The sequence below is a fragment of the Narcine bancroftii genome, chromosome 2 (genome assembly GCF_036971445.1).
Source record: "Narcine bancroftii isolate sNarBan1 chromosome 2, sNarBan1.hap1, whole genome shotgun sequence".
NCBI lineage: Eukaryota > Metazoa > Chordata > Chondrichthyes > Torpediniformes > Narcinidae > Narcine > Narcine bancroftii.
In genome coordinates, this window is record NC_091470.1 from 189,536,560 (window position 1) to 189,564,113 (window position 27,554).

The following is a 27,554-nucleotide window of genomic DNA, read 5'->3' on the forward strand; positions in this document are numbered from 1 at the left end:
TTAAACCATGAACATAACAAGTCAATTAGATACGATTAAAATAGTGGGTTTCATACTTTTTCTTTCCACCCACATCCCACTTTAAGCAATCCCTTACTAATCGCAGAGAACTAATATCCTAAATATGTCTGATGTCGGAAGCTAAGCAGGCTCAGGCCTGGTCAGTACTGGGAAGGGAGATCGCCAGTGCTGTTGGGCATTGGATGAAGTGGTGAATCTCTGTCTGCCTCACAGTAGACAAAAGTCAAGGAATTTCATGTATGCTGTGACAGAGTATACAGATATGTTTTTGGGAGATAAATTGGGAAAAGTTTGTTGGAGTAGGTCACATACAAGTGCTTTAAAACAGATCATTTGAAATACTGGAGTATTTCAATGCTAGACATGTTGGGGCCTCAGAGTCTTTGCAAGAGCTTTGGAGAGTGCCCAAGAGACTTCACTAATGGATTGTTGTTTACAAAAAGGTAACAGATGAAAGAACTTGTTGGAGCCGCATATTGCCTGGAGCTGTTCTAAGAGAGTCATATGGTTTGGCAAGCAGAGAGAGTCAAACACGCTTTATCTCTCAGAGAGAGAGAGACACACACACACACACTCAGAGAGATAACTTCTTCAGTGTTACAGCCAGCAACAGCAGCTGGGACTGGAACAGGACAAGCTGGAAAGCTTATGGAAAACCCCATTTGGAAGATGGGTTGTGAGTGCTTAGTTCAGCCTGGTCAAAGCCTTGTGGATCATACAAGAGGAAAGGACTGGCTGTCTAATGTTTCACGGAATAAGGAAAACAAAAAGGCACTCTGTGGTGACTTGAAAGAAAGAGGTTATAATCTGGAAAACCCTGAGGGGGCAAGTTCCATCAGCAAGGTACTGGAGTGGCTGATTAAAAAGGACTCAGTTGTGGATGTCCTGGAACAACAAATCTCTCTCTGAAAACTGGCATGAACTTTCCTGAGAGGTAACCATTTACCTTTCCAGCACCAAAGCCTGGTGAACTTTATATGTGTTAAATTCTGTGCACAGTATATGAATTGCCTGCAACCAGTGAACTTGGAGGAATGAGAAGTGACTGTGAACCAAATAACTTTTCTGAACTTACACACACATTACACGCATGTGCACTTAGAATTAGAAGGGGATTAAGTTAGGGTAAGTAAGTCAATAGTGATAAGTTAAAGTGTAATTCTGTTTTCATGTTTAAAGATAATTAAAAATAACTTCTGTTTAAGTCACCATTTGTCGTGGTGAATATCTATTGCTGCTGGGTTTTGGGGTCCTCTGGGCTTGTAACAATGTTACCTTCTAAATGTAATATTATATGACAATAATGGAACTTTTACCTTTACTTATTGCGTTAAGGAGGAATGTGAGTTGGGGGGGGGCAGTTTGTAAACCACTGTGCCCACTCACTTAACCTATCTATATCTCTCTGAAGACTCTCCACAGTTTGCTTTTCTGCTCGATTTAGTGTCATCAGCAAACTTGGTTACTCTACACACAATTCCCTCTTCCAGATCGTTAATATACAACGTGAACAGTTGCAGGCCCAGCGCCGACCTCTGCAGGACCCCACTCACCACCAAATGCCAACCAGAAAAAGCACCCCTGTATCCCAACTCTTTACTTTCTATTGATTAACCAATTCCTCTATCCATGCTCATACATCACCCCCAGCTCCATGCATCCTTATCTTATATATAAGCCTTTTATGTGGCACCTTATCAAACGCCTTCTGGAAATCTAAGTAAACAATGTCAACCTGCTCCCCTCTATCTACTGCACTCGATTTCTCCTCAGAGAATTCCAGTAAGTTTGTCAAACAAGGCCTACCTCTGCCAAATCCATGGTATATCTGCCCAATGGCTCCAAGTCATTCCAGATGCCTCACTATTTCGTCTTTAATGAAAGCTTCAGGCATTTCCCCGACTACAGATATTAAACCAACTGACCAATAGCAGCTTAATGTAAAAGGTGTTAAGCATTGTTACCAAATCCAGTTTCTGTATCTTTGAATGCAGAAGGTCGTGCAGTCAAATGGGACAGAAACAGGCCATTCAGCCCACCTTCTCCCTGCTGACCCCGAAGCACCACCCGCACTAAGCCTACTTTACCATCAGTTTGGTCTGTAGCCTTCTAAGCATGGGCTATTCTGTTCAGTTTCTATGGAAACAAAAAGGTTAGGCAGGAGGAAAATTCTCGAAAATCTCTTTGGAGTCAGGGTAAAAATAGTAAAGAATGGAAGAAGGTTTATTTTAAAATCCTGCGCCTGTAGGACCAAGATGGCTGTGCCTATGTATGGCACCAGAAAGCGGGGAGACCACCCCGTGTTTGAGAAGCAGAGGATGGTGACTATGGCAGCAGACCAGCAAGTGGCTCTGAGGTTGAAGAACGTACGGACTGACGGAGACCCAAGGTGTGGAACCCACGCAGACCTGCAGGCTACTGGCGCCAGCAGTCAAAGGACCCGCACCCAGCTAACTGCTGGAGAGTGGTACCAGGTATAGGAACGGGAATGCAAGAGAGTGGCGGGGGCACCGAAGGCTCCCCGACCGCGCCAGAGGTTTGGATCTGCAGCTGGGTGATTGCTGGACTCAAGGTCATGTGGCTGCTTGAGTGCTAGAGTTGAATCCATGTGACACTTGAGGGGGGTGGGGGATGGAATCTCATTTGCTTTTCTTTCTGTAAGGGGCACTGGGCATTTTGTCCTGGTGGTGAATCTTTATCTGCCTTACAGTAGACTGAAGGAAATTTCATGTAAAATCACATTTTGTTTTATTACCTGAAAATAAAATAATCTTGAAGATCAGAGTAAGAGGAGTTCATAAAATCCGGGCTGGAAGTAAAGCGAGAAGAGACAACAAATTGGGAGTTTAACCTAATCTCAGAACATCAGCCTAGATGTTGTGCCAACCTACATAAACCTACTCCATGACATTCCAAAATTTCTCTCCCTCCCACCCATACCCCTCTGTTTTTCTGGCATCCACGTGCCCATCCCAGAGTCTTTTAAATGTCCTGACTGTTCCAGCTTCTACCACCACCCATGGCAATGGATTCCAGGCACCCACCACTCTTTGTGTAAAAATACTTAGCCCTGACGTCACCCCTCCCTTCACTTTAAACAGATGTCCTCTGGCATTTGCTACTGTTGCCTGAAGGAAAAGGTGCTGTTGAAACCCTCATAATTGCATACCCCTTCATTAGGCCACCTCTCAACCTTCATGGCTCCAAAGAGAAAAGTCAAATTTGATGATAGGACATGGGATCATCTTGAGGATGTATTTTAAATCTGGATTGGGAGAGGAATTCTTTCACAGGTTGGACTTGCTGAAGGATCTATGGTTTTCCTTCATGGTTTAGTCTTCAGGACATACCATGCCCTCCATAATGTTTGGGACAAAGACACTTTGCCCCTGTGGCTCCACAGTTTTAAATTTGTAATCAAACAGAGAACAAGGGTATTTAAGGCCAGCGATTGAGATCTTTACAAGAAGTCCAGGTACGACCTGGGGAAGGCCATCTCCGAAGCAAAGTGGTAATACCGGAGGAAGCTAGAGACAGAGACGGAGATGTGCCAGCTATGGCAGGGAGTGCAGGTCATTACAGTGAAGGCGGACACTCTAGATGGCTGTGATGCTTCACTACCCAATGACCTGAACACCTTCTATGCGCACTTTGAGAAGAACCAAACAGTGTCGACTAGAATCCATGAAAAGGCTGAGGACCCTGTGATACCTGTCAATGAGGACAGTGTCAGAACATCCTCTAAGAGGGTGAACCCTCGCAATGCCCTAGTGGCGTTCCTGGCAGGGTACTGAAAATCTGCACCAACCAACTAGCCGGAGTGTTCACGGATATTTTCAACCTCTCATTGTGGCAGTCAGAGGTCCCCACCTCCTTCAAAAGAGCATTAATCATCCTGGTGCCCAAGGAGAGTCGTGTGGGCTGCCTAAACGACCCCCCAGTAACACTAACTTCTACTGTGTTGAGATGCTTTGAGAGGATGGTCATGGCCAGAATTAACACATACCTCAGTAAAATCTGGACCTGCTGCAATTTGCCTATCGTCACAATCGCCCCACAGAAGATGCAGCATCGCTGGATCTCCACTCAGCTCTGGATCACCTCGAAAACGGTCATTCATACTTATGGCTGCTCTTCATCGACTACAGCTCGGCCTTCAATACCATTATTTCCTCAGTGCTGTTCAAGAAGCTACAAACTCCAGGCCTCTGTACCCTCCTCTGCAACTAGATCCTTAACTTTCTCAATGGAAGACCACAGACAGTATGAATTGGAAACAATGTCTCCCCCTCACTGATTATCAACACAGACGCACCCCAAGGATGCATGCTTAGCCCACTGTTCTACTCATTATACACCCATGACTGTGTGGCCAGGCACAAGCTGATGACACTACAGTCGTCGGCAGAATCACAAGCAGAAATGAGGAAGTGTACAGGAGGGAGATAGATCAGCTTGATGAATGGTGCAATGACAACAACCTTGGGCTCAATGTCAGCAAAACCAAAGAGATGATTGTGGGCTTCAGGAGGAAGTCATGGGAACATGACCCAGTCCTCATCGAGGGCTTAGAAGTGGAGAGGGTCAAGAACATCCAATTCCTGGATGTCAACATCCGTCCTGGAGCCTCCATGTCGATGGAATCATGAAGGCTCACCAGCGGCTATATTTTGTGAGGTGCGTGAGGAGATTCGGTTTGTCACCGAAAAATTTCATTAACTTCTACAGCATTCTGGCCAGTTGCATCACTGCCTAAGATGGAGGCGCCAACTCTCAGGTCAAGAGAGTTAACGCGGCCTGCGACATCACAGGGCACCAGACTTCACTCCATTGAGGACGTCGACATGAGGCGGTGTCTTAAAAAAGCCGCCTCTATCCTCAGAGACCCCACCACCGCCCAGGCCATCCTTTTCACTCTGCCACCATCAGGAAGGAGGTACAGGAACCTGAAGATGAGTGCTCAGCGGCGCAAGGACAGCTTCTTCCCCTCTGCCGTCAGATTCCCGAATGATGAATGAACCAAAGACACTGCCTGGCTTTTCGTGCACGATTATTTATATTTTATTTTTCATAGTAATGTTGTAAGATAGTTAGAATATGAATGTTTGCTCTAAGATTCTGCTGCAAAACACCAAATTTCATGACTTGTTCATAACAGTAAATCCTGATTCTGAAACAATTCATACGTGATAAAAGTGAACATTCCAGATTTTATTCAAGGTTATTTGTAAACATTTTGGGTTGACCATGTAGGAATTACAGCACTTTTATACATAGTCCCCTCTTTTCAGGGCATCATAATGTCGGGACATTTGCCTTCACAGGTGTTTGTGAGTACTCAGGTATGTTTAATTGCTTCATTGCTGCAGGTATAAGAGAGCTGGGCTTGCTTCTAAGTTCTGATCACCTTTGAAGTCTGCAGTTTGCATTTTCAACAGAGTTGCTCCAATGTTAGTCAAAGAAGTCACTATGAGGCCAAAAAACAGGAATAAGATAGAAAGAGACATCGCCCAAACCTTAGGATGACAAAATCAAGTGATCTGAACATCATTAGGAAGAAAAGGTGAGCTCAGTAATCGCAAAGGGACGGTAGGCAAAGGAAGGCCTCCACTGCTGACAGAAGAATTCTCATTGGAATGAAGAAAATCCCCAAATGTATGTCTGACAGATCAGAAACACTCTTTAGGAGGCAGGTGTGGTCCTGTCAATGACCACAGTTGTGACAGAGTATACAGATATGTTGGGAGTTAAATTGGGAAAGGTTTGTTGGAGTAGGTCACATACAAGTGCTTTAAAACAGATCTTATTTGAAATACTGGAGCTCTGCTAATGCTAGAAATGTCAGGGCCTCAGAGTCTTTGCAAGAGCTTTGAAGAGTGCTCAAAAGACTTCACTAATGGATTGTTGTCTACAAAGGCAACAGATGAAAGATCTTGCTGGAGCCGCAGATTGTCTGGAAGAGAACTTGCTGTTCTAAGAGTGTCACGAGGTTTTGCAAGCAGAGAGAGGGAAACAGGTTTTCTCTCAGAGAGAGAGAGAGAGAGAGAGAGAGAGAGAGAGAGAGAGAGAGAGAGAGAGAGAGAGAGAGAGAGGGGGATTACTTGTACAGCCAGCAGGAGTGGCTGGGACTGGAACAAGACAAGCTGGCAAACTTGTGGAAAGCCTTTTGGAAGACAGCCTGGACAAAGCAGGTTCATGCAAAAGGAGAGGACTGGCTGTCTAATGTTTCACTTGGAATAAGGAAATCAAAAAGGAACTCCGTGATGACCTGAAAGAAAGAGGTTATCATCTGGAGAACCTTGAAGGGGGAAAGTTTCATCAGCAAGACACTGAAGTGGCTGATGGAAGTACATCAGTTTGATGCCCTGAAACAACAAAAATCTCTCTCAAAACCAACAAGAACCTTCCTGAGTGGTAACCATTTACCCTTCAAGCACCAAAGACTGGTGAACTTCATAAATGTTCAATTCTGTGCACAGTATAAGAATTGTCTGCAACCAGTGAACTTGGAGGAATGAAAAGTGAAATTGGACTGTGAACCAAAGAACTTTTTTTGAACTTACACACACATTACACACATGTGCGCTTAGAATTAGAAGGGGGTTGAGTTAAGTTAAGTAAGTCAATAGTGATAAGTTAAAATTTGATTCTATTTTCATATTTAAAGATAATTAAAAGCAACTTTTGTTTAAGTAACCATTTGTCTTTGTGAATATCTATCTATTGCTGCTGGGTTTTGGGGTCCTCTGGGCTCATAACACAGTCCACAGAAGACTTCATGAACAGAAATACAGAGGCTACACTGCAAGATGCCAACCACTAGTTCACCACAGAAACAGGATGGCCAGATCACAGTTTGCCAAGAAGTATTTAAAAGAGCCTGCAGAATTCTGGAAGAAGGACTTGTGGACAGATGAGACCAGAGTGATGGTAAGAGCAAAGTGTGGAGGTGTAAAGGAACTACCAAGATCCAAAGTTTACCACCTCATCTGTGGCGGTGAGAGGGTAGTGTGAATAAAAACGCTCATGACTGGAAGGAGAACACACACTTTTATTAGCTTATAATTGAGGGTAGGGTCTCACTGTGGTCTTCAGAAGGGCTCAGGGTTTAGGCAGGAAACCAGGGTTATATATGGGTAGATGGGGGCAGAGCCAGCCATCAGTATAACCCACCACCAGAGAATCTCAGTGCGGAGAGTTATGGTGAACCACTGCTGCATATATAATTGTCGGTCAGGCCAATTGTATCACAAGCTCCTGTATAAAAGTGACTGTACCCCAGCCCCTTCTCAGTGCTGGACAGTCGAACTGTATGGATGTACTTTTGTTCTTAAGAGAATAAAAGCCTATTGGTTTCTCAACAACAGTCTTTCGAGTAATTGATGGGGCATCTATTTTATTCACTTAAAGTTTTTTTTTATACAAAGGAGCAGATCCTAAAGCCAGAAAAGCTGGAGATCCACCGTCAATCTCGTTTAAAGCATTCCTGCAGGCTTCTTCCACCATCGTGCAAACAGAGGATGATAAACTGCAAGTACTGAACTCTCTGGTGTACTCCATGATCAGGGATGCCACACCGTACCATGAAGCCATGGACATACTTAAAAAACAGCATCTGCATAAGATCCATGTTGTCCATTTGCTCATGACTCGCAAACAACGGCCCAGTGAGTCCAACTCTGGATATCTTCGAGCCCTGCGAGCTCTTGGCAGGGCCTGTGGATGCAAGGCCGTGTCCACAGCAGAGAATACAGAGAACCTGATCCAGAACATCTACATCACGGGGATCAGGTTGAACTACATCCAACAAAGACTCTTGGAGCAAGGGGAACTCAGTCTGTGGAGAGCAGGTAAGCAGGAGGTGGCTCTCTTGAATGTGGTGGCCTACTCGACCAACAACGCGGCCGCCTCGTGGTTGCCCCGGGCGCCACCATCTGCCTCCCCCTTGCTCCACTAACAACTCAACCACGGCAGCAGTGCTCCATGACTAGGTCCGTCTCTCTCAGCCGGCTCCGGTAATGACCTGACCACAGCCGGGAGCACCCAAAATGCTACTTCTGTGGCCTGGGCAAGCATCAGAGGAAATGCTGCCCAGAAAAGGATCCAACATGCTCCAGCTGTGGGAAGAAGGGCCCCTACGCCAAGGTGCTCAAGTCAAAATCTCTTCCCAGCAGGGCCGCTTCCTGGGACACTGCCGTCGCCCGGGGCCAGCCGAGCCATGCGTGATCTGTGGGGGCCGCCATCTTCGGGATCCAGCACCGCGTGCAGGCCCTGGGAGCCGCCATCTTGGACACCGCCATCTTCCACAACAGCGATGTGCAGTGACCCAAAACTGGTCTCCAGCAGACTCGACCAGGACATCCCACATCAACTCGCCAGATTGATGGTGGATATCCAGGTAAACAGCCATGTGACCAGTTTTAAGACAGCGCCTCACTGTGTTTCAAATCACTCACCAAGCACGAACTGTGGGCTCTCCACACTTAAAATTACCCCCCCCCCCACATTGTTATTTGCCAACCTCACCCCCGACTGTAAACCTGTTGGCACTAAAAGTAGACGGTACAGTGCTGAGGTCAGGGCCTCAACTGGGCAGAGATACAGCGTTTACTCAAGGAGGGGATTATTTAGCCCAGCACCATCCCTTGGTAGTGCGGAATGGGGTAAAGAACAGGATGGTCTTCGACTACAGTCAGACCATCAACAGATTTGCCCAATTGGATGCATCGCTGACATTGTCAACCAAATTGCCCAGAATCAGGTTTTTTCAACTATTAACCTGAAGTTGACATATCACCAGCTTCCTATCCGCCCAGGGAACCGCCAGTATATGGCGTTCGATGCAGATGGCTGCCTCTACCACTTCCTGCGGATCCCCTTTGATGTCACGAACGGCCACTCAGTCTTCCAGTGGGACACAGACAGCATGGCGGATCAGTACATGTTGTGGGCCACTTTCCCGTTCCTTGATAATGTCATCATCTGCAGCCACGACCTGTAGGACCATGATGCCAAACTCCAGAAATTGCTTGAAAGAGCCGAGCTCCTTAACCTGACGTATAATAAGGCCAACTGTGTGTTCTGCACAACCCATCTGGCCATCCTTGGCTGTATCGTGGAGAATGGCGTCATTGGCCCGGACCAAGACCGTATGCGGCTGCTCCTTGAGCTTCCCCTTCCGCACAGCCTCAAGGCCCTGAAGAGGTGCCTTGGTTATTTTCCTATTATGCTCATTCGGTCCCCAATTATGTGGACAAGGCCTGCCCCCTCATCAAATTTACATCCTTCCCCCTGGTGGCAGTGGCTCGTGCAGCTTTCAATCGCATTAAGATAGATGCGTGCTGTGGACGAATCTACCCAATTCCAGATGGAAAGCAGTGTGTCAGACTTTGCTCTGGCAGCCACTCTTAACCAGGCAGGCATTTTTTTCATGTACCCCGCAGGGGTCAGAGATTGAACATTGTGAGGAGCCCTAAGTCTGACCCACTGTCGGAAGGGTCCACCTCCTCCATGCCGCCCCCAACATGCCAACGTGACAAACCACAACAGACACAAAGACACCGTTTCTGTCGGGGGATCCCTCAGGGGCCCTAGAGACCACTGTTGAACACCCCATACACCTGTGCACCTGACCCCCTGGTACCCTGCCTCTACCTCAAGGGAGGACAAACCGGGCTCATCCCACGAGATGAGGAAGTACAGGCACCTGAGAGTGTTCAGGGACCCACTGCAGCCACAACTGGTGCTAGAGCTGGTACCAGACCACCTAAAAACACTGAATTTGTGACTCTTTTTAAAAATAAGAGGTGAATGTGGCAAACCACTGTTGTTGTATACAATCGTCTGGTCAGGTACACCTATTGGCAGATTGCACCACCCCCCCCCACCCCCCCCCACCCCCCCCACCCCCCCCCACCACCCCCACAGGCTCCTGTATAAAGGTGACTGTTCCACAACCCCCTCCTCAGTGCAGTACAGTCGAGCAGTACGGATGTGCCTTTGTTCTTAAGTGAATAAAAGCCTTTTAGTTTCTCAGCAACAGTCTTTCGAGTCTTTCAGGGGTGTTGCGGCCCGGGCACGTGCGGCCCGGGCACGTGCGGCCCGGGCACGTGCGGCCCGGGCACGTGCGGCCCGGGCACGTGCGGCCCGGGCACGTGCGGCCCGGGCACGTGCGGCCCGGGCACGTGCGGCCCGGGCACGTGCGGCCCGGGCACGTGCGGCCCGGGCACGTGCGGCCCGGGCACGTGCGGCCCGGGCACGTGCGGCCCGGGCACGTGCGGCCCGGGCACGTGCGGCCCGGGCACGTGCGGCCCGGGCACGTGCGGCCCGGGCACGTGCGGCCCGGGCACGTGCGGCCCGGGCACGTGCGGCCCGGGCACGTGCGGCCCGGGCACGTGCGGCCCGGGCATGTGCGGCCCGGGCATGTGCGGCCCGGGCATGTGCGGCCCGGGCATGTGCGGCCCGGGCATGTGCGGCCCGGGCATGTGCGGCCCGGGCATGTGCGGCCCGGGCATGTGCGGCCCGGGCATGTGCGGCCCGGGCATGTGCGGCCCGGGCATGTGCGGCCCGGGCATGTGCGGCCCGGGCATGTGCGGCCCGGGCATGTGCGGCCCGGGCATGTGCGGCCCGGGCATGTGCGGCCCGGGCATGTGCGGCCCGGGCATGTGCGGCCCGGGCATGTGCGGCCCGGGCATGTGCGGCCCGGGCATGTGCGGCCCGGGCATGTGCGGCCCGGGCATGTGCGGCCCGGGCATGTGCGGCCCCCACAGGTACTGCCACACTTATTTTCATTGATAATGCTACTGATGACAGTTGCAAAATGAATTCTGATGTGGATAGAAACATCTTATCTACTCAAGTTCAGGCAAATGCCTCCAAACTCATTGGTCAGCACTTCGTCCTACTGCAAGACAACAAACCCAAACACACTGCTAAAGCAACAAAGAAGTTTTTCAAAGCTCAAAACTGGAAAATTCTTGACTGGCCTAAGTCAGTCACCCGACCCAAATCCAATTGAACATGCCTCCGTAAGCTGAAGAGGAAACTTAAGGGGACAAGCAGGAGGTGAAGGAGGCTGCAGCAGAGGCCTGGCAAGAGCATCACCAGAGGAGCTACTCATCACCTGGTGATGTCGATGAATCACAGACGGCAAGCTGTCATTGCATGCAAGGGCTTGGATCTGAGCTCCGGTTGCTGAGGAATCGGGCAGGAGCTTATTCGGCAGCAGACCCTGGAGGCGATTCCACAGACACTCGGTGTCTCTGAGGGGGCTCTCTTTTCCTTCCCTTTCTCTTGTGAGGGGCGCCAGGAAACACTTCGACTCTTTGCTTTACGGCAGGCAATTTTGTGTAATATTACATGATCTGTACTATTACATGACCATAAAGGAATCTTGAATATGCATCAAAGTGTACTACACATGACTAATATACATACCATTGCAATGTCCCAAATATTACGATGCCCTGAAATGAGGGGACCAAAGTGCTATAATTTCTACATGGTCAAACTAAAATATTTACAAATAACCTTGAATAAAATCAGGAATGTTCAGTTTAATACATTTGATTACAAATTTAACTTACAGGGGCACATAAAGGAAAAAAAAGTGTCTTTGTCCCAAACATTATGGAGGGCAGTGTAGACATAGGGACATAAACCAGGCAGGTGCTTCGAAAGGAACAAAGCGATTGGAAGTGTTTCACCCTCCTTAGTGTCCTGAAAGGAACTTTGGTCGGGCAAAGTCAAATAAGTGTGAAGCAGAAGGCGTTGAGAGTGTCCAAATAAAAGACATGGACACTCGCCTTAAGAGCTTTTCCCCTGTGAAAATTTCTATCTATTAAAGCATGGCCATTTTGATGCACAATGCGAATGAGGGAGCAGCAAGGAGCTGGTAAATGTTTTTGCTTTTGGTCAGTGACCTTTCCCTCTCTGAGCCACAATGAAACAGCTGCTGCCTTTTGGACTTCAGACTGAGTAGGTGGCTGCCCTGATTCCACGCCCAGCCGCCACTCTACCTCTTGCCCTGCCTGTCTCTGAGCGATTAATCAAGCTGATCGATCGCGCCACTGGGAAGTTCGCCTCGCAGCTTCTGAAGCAAGCGGCAGGGTGGCGGGACTTTGGAGGGGTGCAGGGATCATGCAACACCTCAGGCTGTGAACAACTCCCTTTGGGGGATTATCCTGGGAGTCGTACTTTCGTCCCGACTTGCCCAGGCTGTCCAAAATGACCCATTGGCCTGCCTTTGGCCCATACCAGAATTTATTATCATGAGCACGTCACAAAGATCGTTGTCTTGTGGCAGCAGCACAGGTTCAAAATTGCTGGAAACTACATTTTGTTTTGAAATTTTAATTTTAATTTTTCAAAACATAGTATCACTTTTGAAAACACAGTAATTTTTAACGTTTGCCCATTCTTAGTGCAAATCGCTTCTGAATTTCAGATAGAATGTCAATCCCCTCCCATGCCCCCAAACATCAAAACAACTAAAGAGGTAGAAAATAGTAAAGAAAAATCCAGCGTCCTGCCAGCCTTTCTGATTGACTTCCACTCTTTGACGTGCTTCACTGCTGCTGTCTCTACATGTTTTATCAGATTTTTCGACCTGTGAGCTGTCATTATAACTGGGCATTAAGGTGCTCCAGATAAGGTTGCCATATTTTGGCATATCTCTTAAATGATATGTCATCTTCTCCATGGGCACGCAGTTGTGCATCTCTGTGGACCATCGAGTGATGAGTGGGGGGAGGGGGTGATTGCAGTGCATTTGAGACTGACAGGTCAATATCTACAAACTTAATTTGGAATTTTGTTAATTTTCTGCCCACGTCCTCCAAGTTTCCCAATCAGTGCAACTCCGGGTCCAACGGTGTAAATCACATTTTTAAATATTAAATAAATTGGTGCTAAAGAAGAGAGAAAGTGAGGCAGCGTCTGTGGGTCGTTGTCCGTCTGGAAATCTGAAGGTGGAGGGGGAAGAAGCTGTTTTGATGCCGCTGGGTGTTTGTCTTCAGGCTCCTGTACCCAGGGCCGGTGCCAGACTATTTTGCGCCCCAGGTGAGGCCCCCCTCCAAAAGTTGGCAACTTTGATTTTGAAAAATCTATTTTGTCGAAAAAAATGAGAAGTGCAGAACTTAAAACTGCTGAATTTATTTTAAATTGTAAGAATAAGTCAAACATCGACCTTTGATTATCTCTCTCAAATGCGTCAGAAAATATTTTGGCGCACAGATCATTTTGTGCACCCCGCCAAAGGGCACTTGGTAGAATGCACACGCCCGCCAAGGGCAAAACATTAAAACCTTTTACTTCACATGCCTTTAAGTCGATAACCTTCCAGTGTCCATTTTGTTCAACAAGAATGATGCAGTTTGAAAATACCCCTTTGGTCCTTCAAGTTTGCTCTGACTTTCCTGTAACCGTTTTTTTTTTAATATAAACACATCTATGCTATTCCCCTGCCCCCCCCCCCCCCCAGATTCTACAACTCACTTACACACGACAGCAATGGCCAGTAATCTACCTCCCCACATATTTGACATTCGACAGGAAATTGAAGTACCCAGAGGAAACTTGCATGGTGACAGGGAGAAGGGGCAAATTGCACTCAGATAGGGCCAGGGTTCAGGGCAGAAGCCCGATCGCTGGAGTGGTGAGGTAGTTGCTCTATTCATGACACCACGGTGAGACAACATCAACTCTACCAATAATAAAGTTGATCAGATGTCTCTTTAAGAATTGCCTGGAAGGAGAGTATCTCCATATTATACACCAACTGTGAGAACTTGCAATATATTGATAGAGAACCTTGAGCAAAATGTAACTATTTACATGGCTTTACACACAGAAATTCAGGAATACTTTTCTGTCTTTTGAAGTTCTCATGTTTTATGAAACTTTGACAACCAGGATAAACAAAATCATTAATATAACAACAAAAAAAAATAGCATGGAGTAATTGCTGAGTTGATTTCTTTTAAGAATTTGCAGATTTTTATTTCTCATCGAGGAATATTGATAATTGCTTTTAGAAACCAACTAGTACCTGTCCTGAGCTCCTGACGCCCGACTCCGAACCCTCCCCATGGCAGTGGGCCTACAGTAACACACTGGAGCTCCCGATGTTGACACCGAACCCTCCCCTCACCGGAGGTCTAGATGCTGACTCTGAACCCTCTCCTTGGCCTACCCACTGTTCAGGGCAACTGGAATCCATCGATGCTGGCCGACATTTTGTTGGGACACTGAGACGAGGGGCATTAGATGCTGAGTACAAACGAAAATCACCGGCAAAACACTTTGAGGTCAGTTGAACTAACACAATATGTCAGCATCATTATGCACTTAAACATGCTACATTCAATAAAAGTTACTACATGATACAGCAAATCTGAAATTATCTTTTTGCTCACCTTGAATTTGTTGATCATAATTCCCAATTGTTTTTCAGGAAGCAAACCTTTTGAAAAAATTTGATGCCCAGTTTAATTAGAGCAAAGCTGTGTTATGAGCATTAGTGCAGAATTTATTGCCATATACGTAACTACAATGTTGAAAATGGGGTGGCATGGTCAGTTGTTATGCTTGGGAAGACAATTTTGATGGGTCCAAAGAGCAATGAATCGGAAGACAGGCTGATTATAACAGTAATCAGAGGGAAATTGCAACAGGAATAATACATATACACGTCCAGGATTGCATTGAACACAACTACCCAATGCTCACAACCTCTTGTGGAAAATTAGCTTTACAGGCAAGGAATACAATACCTGCCACCCTTTGATGGAGTGTAGGCATGCCTCTTAACTAAATTAAGAAAGGTAATCGGTACGTATGGAACACTACAGCTCTCCACCTTTTGTCAGGGCATGCCTTACCAATGGTTCTCCAGTGTTGCCCACGGTTTGCCACCTGGAGTGGAGCTGGGCTTGGTGTCTCGGGAAGAAGAGGCAGACGGCCTACACATGGTGGGCTTTATAATGCCATCGGCTGGAGAGTCCAGCCCAGGTGATTGAAGGGACCAATGGTCGGGTGTGCACTAATCTGTGGGCGGAGCCTGACCTTGATTGACAGGTGAGGTGAATTTTGACTGAGTAGCAGCCAGTTGAGTATTACATTAGTGCAATGCAATTACAGGGCCAGGGACCTGGCTTTGAATCTGCTACTACTTGTAATGAGTTTGTACATTCTCCCCATGACCTGTGGGTTTCCTCTGGGTGCTCTGAATTCCTCCTATGTTCCAAAAACACATTGGGTTAATTGGTCACATTGGTGTGTTTGGGCGGCACAGGCTTATGGGTCAGATGGGCCTGTTACCGCACTGGATCTCTTAATTAAAATTGAAACGCTTTGGAATCTTTACCTACTCATGTACACAAGATACACCGAAAACAGTGTGCATTAACTGACCACAATGATCCGTGGGTCAGGAAATGAGATATTAACTGGCACAATTGGCGTAGCGGTCAGCGCAATGCTGTTACAACGCCAGCGATCGGGACCACTGTCTGTAAGGAGTTTGTACATTCTCCTTGTGTCTGTGTGGGTTTTCCCCAGGGGCATCGGTTTCCTCCCACCATCCAAAATGTACCAGGGGTTGTGGTTAATTGGGCGGCGCAGACTCGTGGGCCGAAATGGCCTGTTACCGTGCTATATGTCTAATTAAATAAAATTTATTTTTTATTAAAAAAGGATGGACAAACAAGAACGCCTGCAGACGTAAAACACAAAACTCTACAAGGGGCAGTTAATGCACCCTGTTTTCGGTGTATCATGTTTACATGAGTAGATAAAGATTCCAAAGCGTTTCAATTTTAATTTAGAGATCCAATGACTCAAGAAAGCAGCCTCCCCCCTTAAGGGTTAAAACACGAAAGTCTGCAGACACAGTGATTGAAATAAAAACACACCGCTGGAGAAACTCAGCAGGTCAAACAGCGTACTTTATAAGGCAAAGATTAAGATACAAAACCAATGTTTCGGGCCTGGGCCCTTCATCAAGGCTTCATGAAGGGCTTGGCGAACCAAGTCTTAATGAAGAGCTCAAGCCCAAAACGTTGGTTCTGTATCTTTATCTTTGCCACATAAAGTGGCTGTTTGACCTGCTAAATTTCTCCAGCGGTGTGTCTTCACTCAGAACATTTGCAGATGCTGGTGTCTAAAAGCAGTGGAGAAACTCAGCAGGTCATGCAGCACCCATAGGAAGTAAAAGGCAGTCGGCGTTTTGGGTCCGAGCTCTTCCTCACAGCCTGCACAAAGTGTGCACTCTTGCGGAAGGGTTAGATGCTTGATTGACTCCTCTGCCCTTTCAGATGGGAGTTCCTGGGAGTGGATGGGAGGTCAGTTTTACATCTCTGCTGTCAAGTGACCCGTGTAAAGCCCTGGATACAACCCTGGCCTATGGATTTTTTGTTTTTGATCTTCGCTCTTGCTCCTGGATGCAAGGATTGAGGATGATGAATGATCATTCTGGCCCCTGCACATCTGCCATGGACACACTGTGTTTGATCTGCCCCTTCCACCACACCGCAGTTTTGTTTGGGCACCTTGAACCCTTAAAATACGGTGATTTCAAGGCATACGAGCCCCTTGTGGACATGCGCCAAGTTCAAGTCTACATCGATTGTCATGTGTGTTGATGTACAGTGAAAAGGTTTGTTTTGTGGGTTATCCAGCAAGCAGTAAAATCCCCGGTGTCCAGAATTCAAGCAACTGGCATAACTAAAATCAAGAAATAAATACATAAAGTTAAATGAAGTTGTAGCAGTTGTTACTGCTGGAGAGATTACGCTCATAGAAGAGACACACACTACGGTAGGGAATTCAACACTGGTTTATTGTGCTGGCAGCTTATAAAGGGCTCAGGAGCCTATCTCTGATGTTATAATGCCGCCCGACTGATGGCATTACAATCCGCTTCCTGGGATTGGTTGTTTTGTGCCATCCAGGAAGTGGCCAATCAATGAGCCCCTCTCATCCCCGGGTGCGGCTACTTCCCTAGCTCCACCCGATTGGTTGCCGCTGGCCAGCCCAAGGGAGTGGGGTGCTACACCCTTGCGCTGCTGAGTCGGGCACCGACTTCGAAGAGCTGTAGCCCGTCTCGGCCGGGGGTGTAGGCCGCCGGCTCCCCGTGTTGGGTTGCCGCCTCAGGCATGGCGCGTTCGGCAGCCCGCTACAAAGTTTTACATTGTAAGAGTAAACACACAACCCCATGGTGAAGATGGGAGCAAACATTCAGCCAGCGGAGTGCCCAATAGCTACCTGCAGCTATTGTGGAAAACTCGGCCACTTTGCTAAAACGTGTAAGGTGAAAAGTTGCCAAGCTGCCTGTCTCCCCTCTGGTGAGCCTTGCTGTACTAACATTGGCTGTACATTATCTCTACTGTTAAGGACACTCCCCTTGGATATAACTGTATTTGCATCTATTGTTTTTCATTATCGTACAATGAGTTTCTGCCAATAAAAGCCATGATTATTGTTTGACCACATCGTCTTTGTCTACTTCATCAACTGGCACTTCACAGCCCCCCTCCCCGCTGTCCCTGCCCTAACGTCCCGTGCTGACAGGAGCCAGAGTGCGCTCTGAGGAGCCTCTCCTGCAGCTGTCCCTTTCAGGTGGGCAGCGCAGCACTTTCAGGGCTGCCACCTGAATGGCCATTCCACAGGTCTGTATCAGCTTCTGCAGGCCCATTCTTGGCGGAGAATGCACCTGAAAGCGGCTTATAAAAGCAGAGCTGGGGTATAGGTGACATAGGAATAAGGCGGGGGGGGGGGTGGGGGTGGAGAGAGAGAGAGAGAGAGAGAGAGGGTGCTAGAGGAAAGGAGACTAAGGTGGGGGGATAGTGTCTAATGGAAACCAGAGAAGACGATGTAATGCCGTCCAATTGGAGGGGGCCCAGACGGAAGATTGAGGTGTTGCTCTTCCAATTTATTGGGGATCTCAGTCTGGTGGTGCATGAGACAGACACATCGGCAAGGGAATGGGACAGGGAATTGAAAGGAGTGGCCTCTGGGAGATCCATGCTATTGCAGCAGACAGAGGTGCTCAATGAAGTGATCTCCCAGACTGCAGCCAGTTTCTCTGATGTAGAGAAGACCATAGTGGGAGCCCCGGATCCAGTAGATGACCCCTGCTGATTCACATGAATTCACTTGGAAGGACTGTTTGAGGCCCCAAATGGTGGTGAGGACACGTGGAGCATCTCCTGCGGTCACAGGGGTAGGTGCCGATGGTAGAATTGGTGGAGAGGGAGGAATGAATGAGGGTGTGATGGAGGGGAATATGTGTTTGACATTGGGATCATGTAGTAGGTAGTGAAAATGGCGGAGGATCATATGTTGGACGCGGAGACTTGTGGGGTGGTAGATGACAAAATCAGATATATTGTTCATACATGAACATACAAGCCTGAGATTCCTTTTTCCTGCAGGCACGGCAGAATTATCACTAATTGGTAGTGCATAAAATAAACTGTACATAGCATAAACATGTAAACAAACAACAAACTGTAAACAGATAACAAATGTAAACACACTGACTATGCAATACAGAGAGAACAAAATCAATAAATGCACAAGTCAGAGCCCTTAATGAGTCTCTGATTGAGTTTGTCGTTGAGAAGTCTGATGGTGAAGGGGGAGCAGCTGTTCCTGAACCTGGTGGGTGCAAGTCTTGTGGCACTGATACCTCTTTCCTGATGGATGCTGTGAGAACAGAGCGTGTGCTGGGGTGGTGTGGGTCTTATGATCGCTGCTGCTCTCCCACAGCAGCATTCTCTGCAGATGTGCTCAATAGAGGGGAGGGTTTTGCCTGTGATGTCCTGGATTGCATCCACTACCTTTTGGAGGGTTTTACACTGAGGGGTATTGGTGTCCCTGTACCAGACCGTGATGTAGCTGGTCAGCACACTTTCACCACACATCTGTAGAAATTTGCCAGGGTTTCTGATGTTATGCCAAATGTCCACAAACTCCTGAGGAAGTAAAGGCAGTGACATACTTTTTTTAATGATGCCATTGGTGTGTTGGGTCAAGGAGAAATCATTTGAGATAGTGACTCCCGAGAACTTAAATTTGCTCACCCTCTCCACCTCTGATCCCCCAATGATCACTGGATTGAAAACCTCTGGCTTTCCTTTCCCGACAAGTCAACAATCAGCTCCTTAGTTTTGGTGATATTGTGTGCAAGGTGCATCATTCAGCCAAGTTTTTAATCTCCATCCTGTACGCTGACTCATCCCCTTCCTTTATACAACCCACTGCCGAGGTATCGTCGGCAAATTTGAAGATGGAGTTATTGTAGGACCGAACCACACAGTCATAGGTGTAAGGTGAGTAGAGCAGGGGGCTAAGAATGCAGCCCTGTGGTCCTCCAGTACTGATGGAGATTGTGGAGGTGTTCTTACCAATCTTCACTGATTGTGGTCTGGAGGTGAGGAAATCCAATTACATAGCAGGGTGTTAATTCCCAGGTCTTGGAGTCTGCTGATCAGTTTTGAGGGGATGATGCTGTTAAATGCCGAACTATAGTTGATAAAGAGTATCTTTATGCATCTTTGCTGACCAGGTGTTCCAGGGCTTTGTGTAGAGCCAGTGCGATGGCATCTGTTACTACAATAGGCGAAATGGAATGTATCCATGTCACCGCTCAGACAGGAGCTGATCTGCTTCAACACCAGCATTTCAAAACACTTCATCACTGTTGATGTAAGTGGTACTGGTTGATAGTCATTAAGGCAGGTCACTACCCTCTTCTTGGGCACGTGGAGCATCTCCTGCGGTCACGGGGGTATGTGCCGATGGTAGAATTGGTGGGAAGGGAGGAATGAATGAATGATTGACGCCTTGATTGAGGTTAAGGGGAATCCTGCTTTTTTTTAACCTGTGGGGGTGGAGAGGATGGGTGAGGGCAGATGTGCAGGTGATGGAGGATATGTGGGTGAGGGTGGAGTTGATGGTGGTTGAAGGGAAGCCACTGTATTTGAAGAAGGAGGCTATCTCTGATGATCTGGCTTGGAAGGGCTCGTCCTGGGAGTAGATGCGATGAGACGGAGGAATTGAGAGAAGGGAATGGAATCCTTACAGGGGACGGGGTGGGAAGAGATGTGGTCAAGGTCGCTGTGGGAGTGGGTGGGCTTGAAGTAGATGTCTGTCTAGAGTTTGTCTCCCAAGATCGAGGAAAGGGAGGGTGTTGCTCGAGAAAGACCGTGAATTTGAGGTCAGGGTGGAAGTGAATAAAGATAACGAGCTCATCATTGGTGCCTGAGGCAGTCCCAAAGTAGTGATCGATATAGAGAGGCTGCAGAGGAGAGGACACAGGCCCCTTAACTCTTCCTCTGCGGCCTCTCCAAAGCTTTCACATCCTTCCTGTAATGACGAACCGGAACTGAACACAATATTCAAGTTCAAGTTTAATATCATCCGAATGCACAACCCGATGAAACCGTGTTCTCCGGTCTTCGGTGCAAAATACGCAGACGCACAATGAGAAACCATATACATACAGACAAGCAATACATATGCAGGACAAATATGCATTTCTGAAAATAAATGAATAAATATTGTTTAGTAAATATTAGTGTCCCAGGTGGTCAGTATGAGCAGTTCCTCTGGTCGTTCAGCATTCTCACTGCCTGCAGGAAGATGCTTTTCCTCACCCTGGCAGTTCAAGCTCTGATGCTCCTGTATCTCCTTCCCAGTGGAAGCAGCTGAAAGATGCTGTGTGCAGGGTGGAAGGGGTCCTCATCAAATTTTGCACGCCCTTATCAGACAATGATCCCAGTTGATCACACTGATTGAGTGGGGGGGAGGGAGAGGGAGACTCCAGTGATCCTCTCCGCCACTCTTATGGCCCTGTGGATTGACCTCCATTCCGATGCTGTACAGCAGGGGTGCCCATTTTTACATGGCCCAGGGTGAATTTTACAAGTGGTTATGGCCCATTAGAACATTGTCTCTAACTATAAATTGCACTGCACTTCTTAGTTTCACCACTAGATTCTGCTGCCATTTTGAACAACTACTAGACCAACTGATGCAACGTTTTTCATCGATGAATACGTCTACTTCAGTTTAAAAAAAAGGCATTTACCTCAGTTTAAAAAAAAACTTACATCAGTTGATTAAACATGGGCGGAACCGAAAAGATAGAAACTAGCAAGGGAGTGCTGAAAATTTCAGACAGTGGGAAAATGAATATTTTTCACAGAAGTCAAAGGGAAGGGTGCTTGTTTGATTTGCAAGGAATCTGTTAACTTTAATAGCCTATCTACAAATTTACTCATTGCTTCATAATCATTAAAGGTGGGCATTTGGGCCATGAACTGTATTCACTGAGGAATTTTGGAGACGGCCTTGCCCCTTTCTTGATCTTTTCTCCTGTTCTTATTTTGCACCCAGATTTTTAAAAATTTTGTACTGCCTTTTAACTCTATAACCATTTATAGCACAGAGACAGGCCAGTTCGGCCCTACTAGTCCATGCTGAACATCTTCTCCCACCTAGTCCCACTGACTCCCATTTGTCCCATAAACCTCCACACCTCTCCCGTCTATATACCTATCCAACTTTTCCTTGAATATTAACATCGATCTTGCTCCTACTTCCTCTGCTGGAAGTTCATTCCACACCCCCACCACCCTCTGCGTGAAAAAAATTCCCCCTTACGTTTCCCCTAAAGTTCTCCCCTTTTACTCTCAATCCATGCCCTCTTGTTTGAATCTCCCCAACTCTCAATGGAAAAAAAGTCCATCCATATTGACTCTCACTTTTCCCCTTATAATTTCTATCAAATCACCCCTCAATCTTCGACACTCCAGGGAATAAAGTCCCAGCCTGCTCAAATGGAAGTTTTAAAGAGTTTTATTGCATTAAATTAAATTTAAGAGCAGCAGGTACAGAAATGTCCACTGTAACATGTGAGCATATTAATAAACTACTGTAATGTCAACACTTAAACCATTCAGTAGTTAATTTGATAGAAAATTAATTTTTGATGGCACAGGGGATTTCTGGTCTAAAAACAATTTTTCTTACAGTGTAACTGGTTGAAAACTGCCAGGCTTAATATTGCTTGGACTGTGACTCCTTATATTTTTCTCTATGTGGCCCACAATCAAAAAAGCCTGGGTGGTGGGGGTCCTTGAGGATAGAGGCTGCTCTCTTAAAGCACTGCCTCCTGTAGATATCCTTAATGCTGCTGTCCATAAAGGCGCTGGACTAGTTCACACATATCTGTAGTCTTTTCCTGCCCTGTGCATTGGCATCTCCTTGCCAGGCACTGATGCAACCAGTCCCAATGTTCTCCACATTACAATTGTATCACACTGTGATGCAGTAGGGCAAGTGTGGCTTTAGCAGAGTTTTACAGAGATGCACATTATCTCATGGCTAAGGTGTACCTGTGTAGTTGTGGGAATACTACTGCCTCTGCAGCATGTAACGGCAGCGTTGCCGCTGGTGCGGACCCATGGAGAGCAGGGAGCGGAGACATAGGACTCCCGTGGGGTCCAACTGCTGCCAGTTCTGTGCAGGCTTTAAATGGCCTGTTAAAGGAAATGATGGTGATTTTATTGAAAATCCCACAACTGCGGAATCTGTGCCCAAGATGGCAGCATGTACAATTGGCAGCAGACTCTGGAGAAGCAGGTGACTGGCACAGGACTGCAGAAAATGGTAAGACCACTACCCCATTTGAGAAGAAGCAGAGGAGATGACCCACCAGACGGTGACATGGTGGCGGACCAGCGGGAGAGGGGAGCTCTGCGCCTGAGGAACACACGGGTGGTGGGTTGTTGGCGACTTGAGGCAAGGAACCCACGCAGGCTGTGGCTGCTCAAGTCCGTAGTGGCGGGACCCAGGCTGCTGGAGACTGCAGTCAAGAGACTTACGCCAGGCTGCAGGAGACTGGCCGAAGGGGGTACCAGGTGTCGAAACCGGGAACGCGAGAGGGTGCCGGGGATGGGGGGCGCAATGAGGGCTTCCTGGTTGCATCAGAGGTTCCGATCTGGAGCTTAGACTGCTGATAGTTTTGACTGGACTCTGCGTGGCAGCCGGAGGTGAGTCCACGGACCCTCTTTGGCATCTCTTTCCCTGACTGTGAAGGACGCTGGGCAATTTCTGCCGACAGCGGCATGGTTGGCGCAGTCGGGACCAGGGTTCGAACCCTGCGCTGTCTGTAAGGAGTTTGCATGCTCTCCCTGTGTCTGTGTGGGTTGTCTCCGGGGGTTCCCACCGTCCAAAATGTACCGGGGGGGGGGGGGGTGTAGACTAATTGGGTGTAAATGGGTGGCGTGGACTCATGGGCCGAAATGGCCTGTTCCTGCACTGTATGTCTAAATTTAAATTGGTGAACCTGTCTGCCTTATGGCAGACTAAAGGGGAATTGGTGTAATATTGCATTGTTTTTATTGCAGGATAACAAATTGAATCTTGAATACTTTTCTGTTAGTTTTAAGTTGCCAGTGAATAGTTAATAAACCTTTTTTCCCCAACAGTGAACGTTATTTCCCAAAGATGGACAGACCAATATAGGTCACTGCACAAGAAAGGATACCTGTCAATGAAGGCTCTACGGTCACGTGACACCAGGGACCGGAAACGGAAGTGACGTTGGTGAGGCGAATGGTTTGTGGTTGTGGCTGTGCTGGATGCGAGGTAAAAAAATGTAATGGCGAAATAAAGGCGATAAGGAGAGCGAGGTGAGGAGAGTCTGGGGGTTGCGGGGTGACGGGGGGAGTTGGGGCGGCGAGCGGCGGAGTTAGCAGCCGGTCGAGGCCCTGGGGGCAAGCGAACCGCTGGGCGACGAGCGGCTGCCGGCCGTTGGGGGGAGGGCGCCTGCGCAATGCGGCCGGCTGCCGGGCAGAACGCCTGCGCAGTGCGGGCGTCGGTGCCGGCAACGGGGAGGCGGCCGACACAGCGCGTGCGCGGACCCAGTGGCCGGGTCTCTGGGTCCGGGGTGGAGGTGAAGGGAAGGGGAATAACAGCGGGGAGTGGAGGGGGAAAAGGGCCGGGGCATCAGAGGGAACGAACACTGCAGGAGGGGAATTAATTCGCCATCCATCTACCTTGCCACAATGTTGTAGTTCCACTTCCAAACCTGGGCAAACGGCACTTTAGCATCTTGTATATTTCAATTAAATAAACTCTCATTTATCAAAACACCAGTGAGATTGGGCTTATTTGCAACTCTGGTAAGATCACACTTAGAGTATTGTGTTCAGTTCTGGTCACCTCATTGTAGGAAGGATGTGGAAGCTCTGGTGAGGGTGCAGAGGAGATTTACCGGGATGTTGCCTAGTTTGGAAGACAAGTCTTGTGAGGCAAGGTTAGCAGAGGTGGGACTTTTCTCTTTGGAGCATAGAAGGATGAGAGGAGAGTTGATAGAGGTCCACAAGATTATGAGAGGCATAGATAGGGTGGACGGCCAGTGTCTGTTTCCCAGGGTAGGAATAGCAAACACCAGAGATCATCTGTACAAAGTGAAAGGAGGAAAGTTGAGGGGAGTATCAGGGGTAGGCTTTTTTTCTACACAGAGGGTTGTGCGTTCCTGGAATGTATTGCCAGGGATGGTGGTGGAGGCTGAAACATTTAGGAGATTCTTTGACAGGCACATGAATGAAAGACAAATAGAGGTTTATGAGGTATGGAGGGTTTAGTACTTCCTTTTGGTAGGAATATATAGGTTAGAAGGGTGTGTACTGTGTTCTAATTTAATCCCCTGCCCCATTCTCATGCCAACATTTCTGTCCATGGTTCTCATACATTGCAAAACTGCAACGTAACTTGGAGGAACACCTAATATTCTGTATGGGCGCTTTCCCACCGGATGGCATTAACCTCGATTTCTCCAGGTTTCGTTAGCCTTCCTCTCTCTGGTCTCCCTCTCTCCCTGTCCTGATGTCAGAATCAGAATTTATTGTCAAGAACATGTCACAAAATTCATTGATTTGTGGCAGCATCATAGGGTAAACATTTGTATCAACCATCTTGCCAGATAAATAATTATAAAGGTGGTAAAAGTTCCATTATTGTCACATAATACTACGTAACATACATAAAATTCTTTAACTTACCACAACCTCAGCATCTGCAGCCAAAATCAATTCTCATCTTTCCTCTTAACGTATCCAATTAACGCTTTTTGGCTGTTGGTCTGGACTCCTCCCCCACCCCTCCCATTCTTACCCCTTAATCCAGTGGTTTTCAAATTTTCTCTTTCCACTCACCTTAAGTATTCCCTATGTCAAAGGTGCTCTGTGATTAGTAAGGGATTATTTTAAGTGGTATGTGAGTGGAAAGAAAAGGTTTGAAAACCACTGTTTCATTGCCCCTCATTGACTCGTTATGTGCACAGTTTCACAACTCCAAAGGAGATGGGCCAATGACAATATTTCTCAAACAAAATATTTCAATAACAGTTGGGTCGAGAGCAGTGATTCGCAACCTTCCCTTCCCACCTTAAGTAATCCCTTACTAATCACGCCTGCGTGCTTTTTGCCCGCACCTTGAAGAAGGGCTCAAGCCTGAAACGTCCTTACTTCTCATAGACGCTGCGAGACCGGCTGAGTTCCTCCAGCATTTACTGTGTGTTTTTATCATGATTACTGCATCCCCACAGGGTAAAGCAAAAGTATTTGCTAATATTTTTATCTGTTTATGTCCATGTCAGTGTGCAGGTTCAATAACAAGAATGGAGTGAAAGCTCTCCATAATATATGTTAAAGTCACTGGTCTGTTAGTTATACAACTGGATGTGAACATACATTGAATAAAAGGGATGGGGGAGGCAAAGCTGAAGCATTTTTACTATCAGAATTTAAGCCACAAAATTTGTTGTTTTGCAGCAGTGTTACAGGTGCAAAATTGCTATAAATTACATTTTAATAATAAATTAGTGCAAAAGAAGAGAGAGAGAGGTAGTGTCTGTGGGCCATTGAAAATTCAGAAATCTGATGGCGGAAGGGAAGAAGCTGTTTTTGTATCATTGCTTGTACACCTTAAGGCTCCTGTACTTCCTTCCTGATGTGTGAGGAAGGCATGGCCTGAGTCCTTGAGGAGAGAGGCTGCTCTCTTGAGACACCACCTCTTGTAGTGCCTTTGATGGCACTGGCCAGGTTCACAACTCTCTGTCGCCTTTCCCTGTCCTGTACATTGGCATCTCCATGCCAGACAGTGATGCAACCCAGTCAGGGAACTCTCCATGGTAAGCCTGTAGAAATTGGCAAGAGTCCTTGCCAATCTCCTCAAGTCGATGCAATCATGATGGAGGCCTCAGGACAGATCTCTGGAGACGTTGGCACGCAGGATTTTGAAGTTCGTAACCCTCTCCACTGCTGACCCCTCAATGGGGACTGGTTTGTGTTTTCCTGATTTCCCCCTCTCGAAGTCCACCATCAGTTCCTTAGTTTTGCTGACGTTGAGTACAAGGTTGTTGTTGTGACACCACTCAACCAGCTGATCCATCTCCCTCCTGTATGTTTCCTCACTGCTCTCTGATTCTGCCAACAATCGTTAGCAACTACGTAGATGGTGTTTGAATTGTGCCGAGGTGTGGAGCGAGTAGAGCAGTGGCCTAAGTACACATCTGTGAGGTGCATTGGTATTGAGTGTCAGTGAGGAGGAGGTGGTTAAATAATGTTGGTGTATTATACTTAGTAACTGTCATAGGATTAAAAAAAAGTCACTAAAGGTACACAGTCCTTTATCCGGAACCCTTGGGGGACAGTGTGTTCTGAATTTTGGATCAGCTGCCCCAGATTTAAGCCCACCTGAATTGTGCCGCCGTATCCACCCCCTCCCAAGTCACGCTGCCGACTCTCTCCCCCCGCCCGCCCGAGTGGCGCTGCCATCTCCCTCTCTCCTCACCCCGCACACCCAAGTCGCGCTGCCATCTCTCTCCCTCCCCACCCACCCGAGTCGTGCTGCTATCTCTCTCTCTCTCTCTCTCTCTCTCTCTCTCTCTCCCCTCTGCTGTACCAGCACCAGGAAAAAAGATGCCGGAATTTGGAACTTTCCAGATTTTAGATGTCCGATAAAGGATTGTGTACCTGAACAAGAGTAAGGATTGGTAGTTAGAATCCAGCCAGCATAGATGAAATGAAGTGTTGTGACTGGGCTGAATTTGCAAACTGGTAATTCCTAACATTTTTGGTCAAAATTGGCCACTATCATGTCAACCAGGAACTCTGTTGCAAGCGTACTGGCTGACTGTATCACAGCGTGATATGGCTGCTGCAGAGAAATAGATCGCAGGTCAATCCACAGGACCATAAGAGCAGCAGAGAGTCCTCCTCTCCCCACCCACCATCATCGATGTGATCAATTGGGATCTTTGTCTGAAGTGCGCACAAAAGTCATTGAGGGCCCCTTCCACCCTGCACACGGCATCTTCCAGATGCTCCTGTCGGGGAAGAGATCCAGGAGGATCAGAGCCAGCGCCACCAGGCTGAGGAATGGCTTCTTCCCCCAGGCAGTGAGAGCGCTGAATGACCAAAGGAACTGCTCACACTGACCATCTGACTTTCTCATGTTTG

At 47.6% G+C, this 27,554-nt stretch overlaps 1 protein-coding gene across 3 annotated transcripts in view; it reads left to right on the forward strand.

Annotated features, from left to right (window-relative positions):
- Positions 1-23,620: 23,620 nt before the first annotated feature.
- Positions 23,621-27,554, forward strand: part of LOC138754820 (E3 ubiquitin-protein ligase RING2-A-like) — a 44,471-nt gene continuing 40,537 nt past the window's right edge. For 2 of the 3 annotated variants that reach the window (XM_069919681.1, XM_069919684.1), the window contains exon 1: positions 23,621-23,720. The gene's annotated coding sequence lies outside the window, so the exon portion shown is untranslated. The remainder of the gene's footprint in view (positions 23,721-27,554) is intronic. The other variant, XM_069919682.1, reaches the window with a different exon arrangement.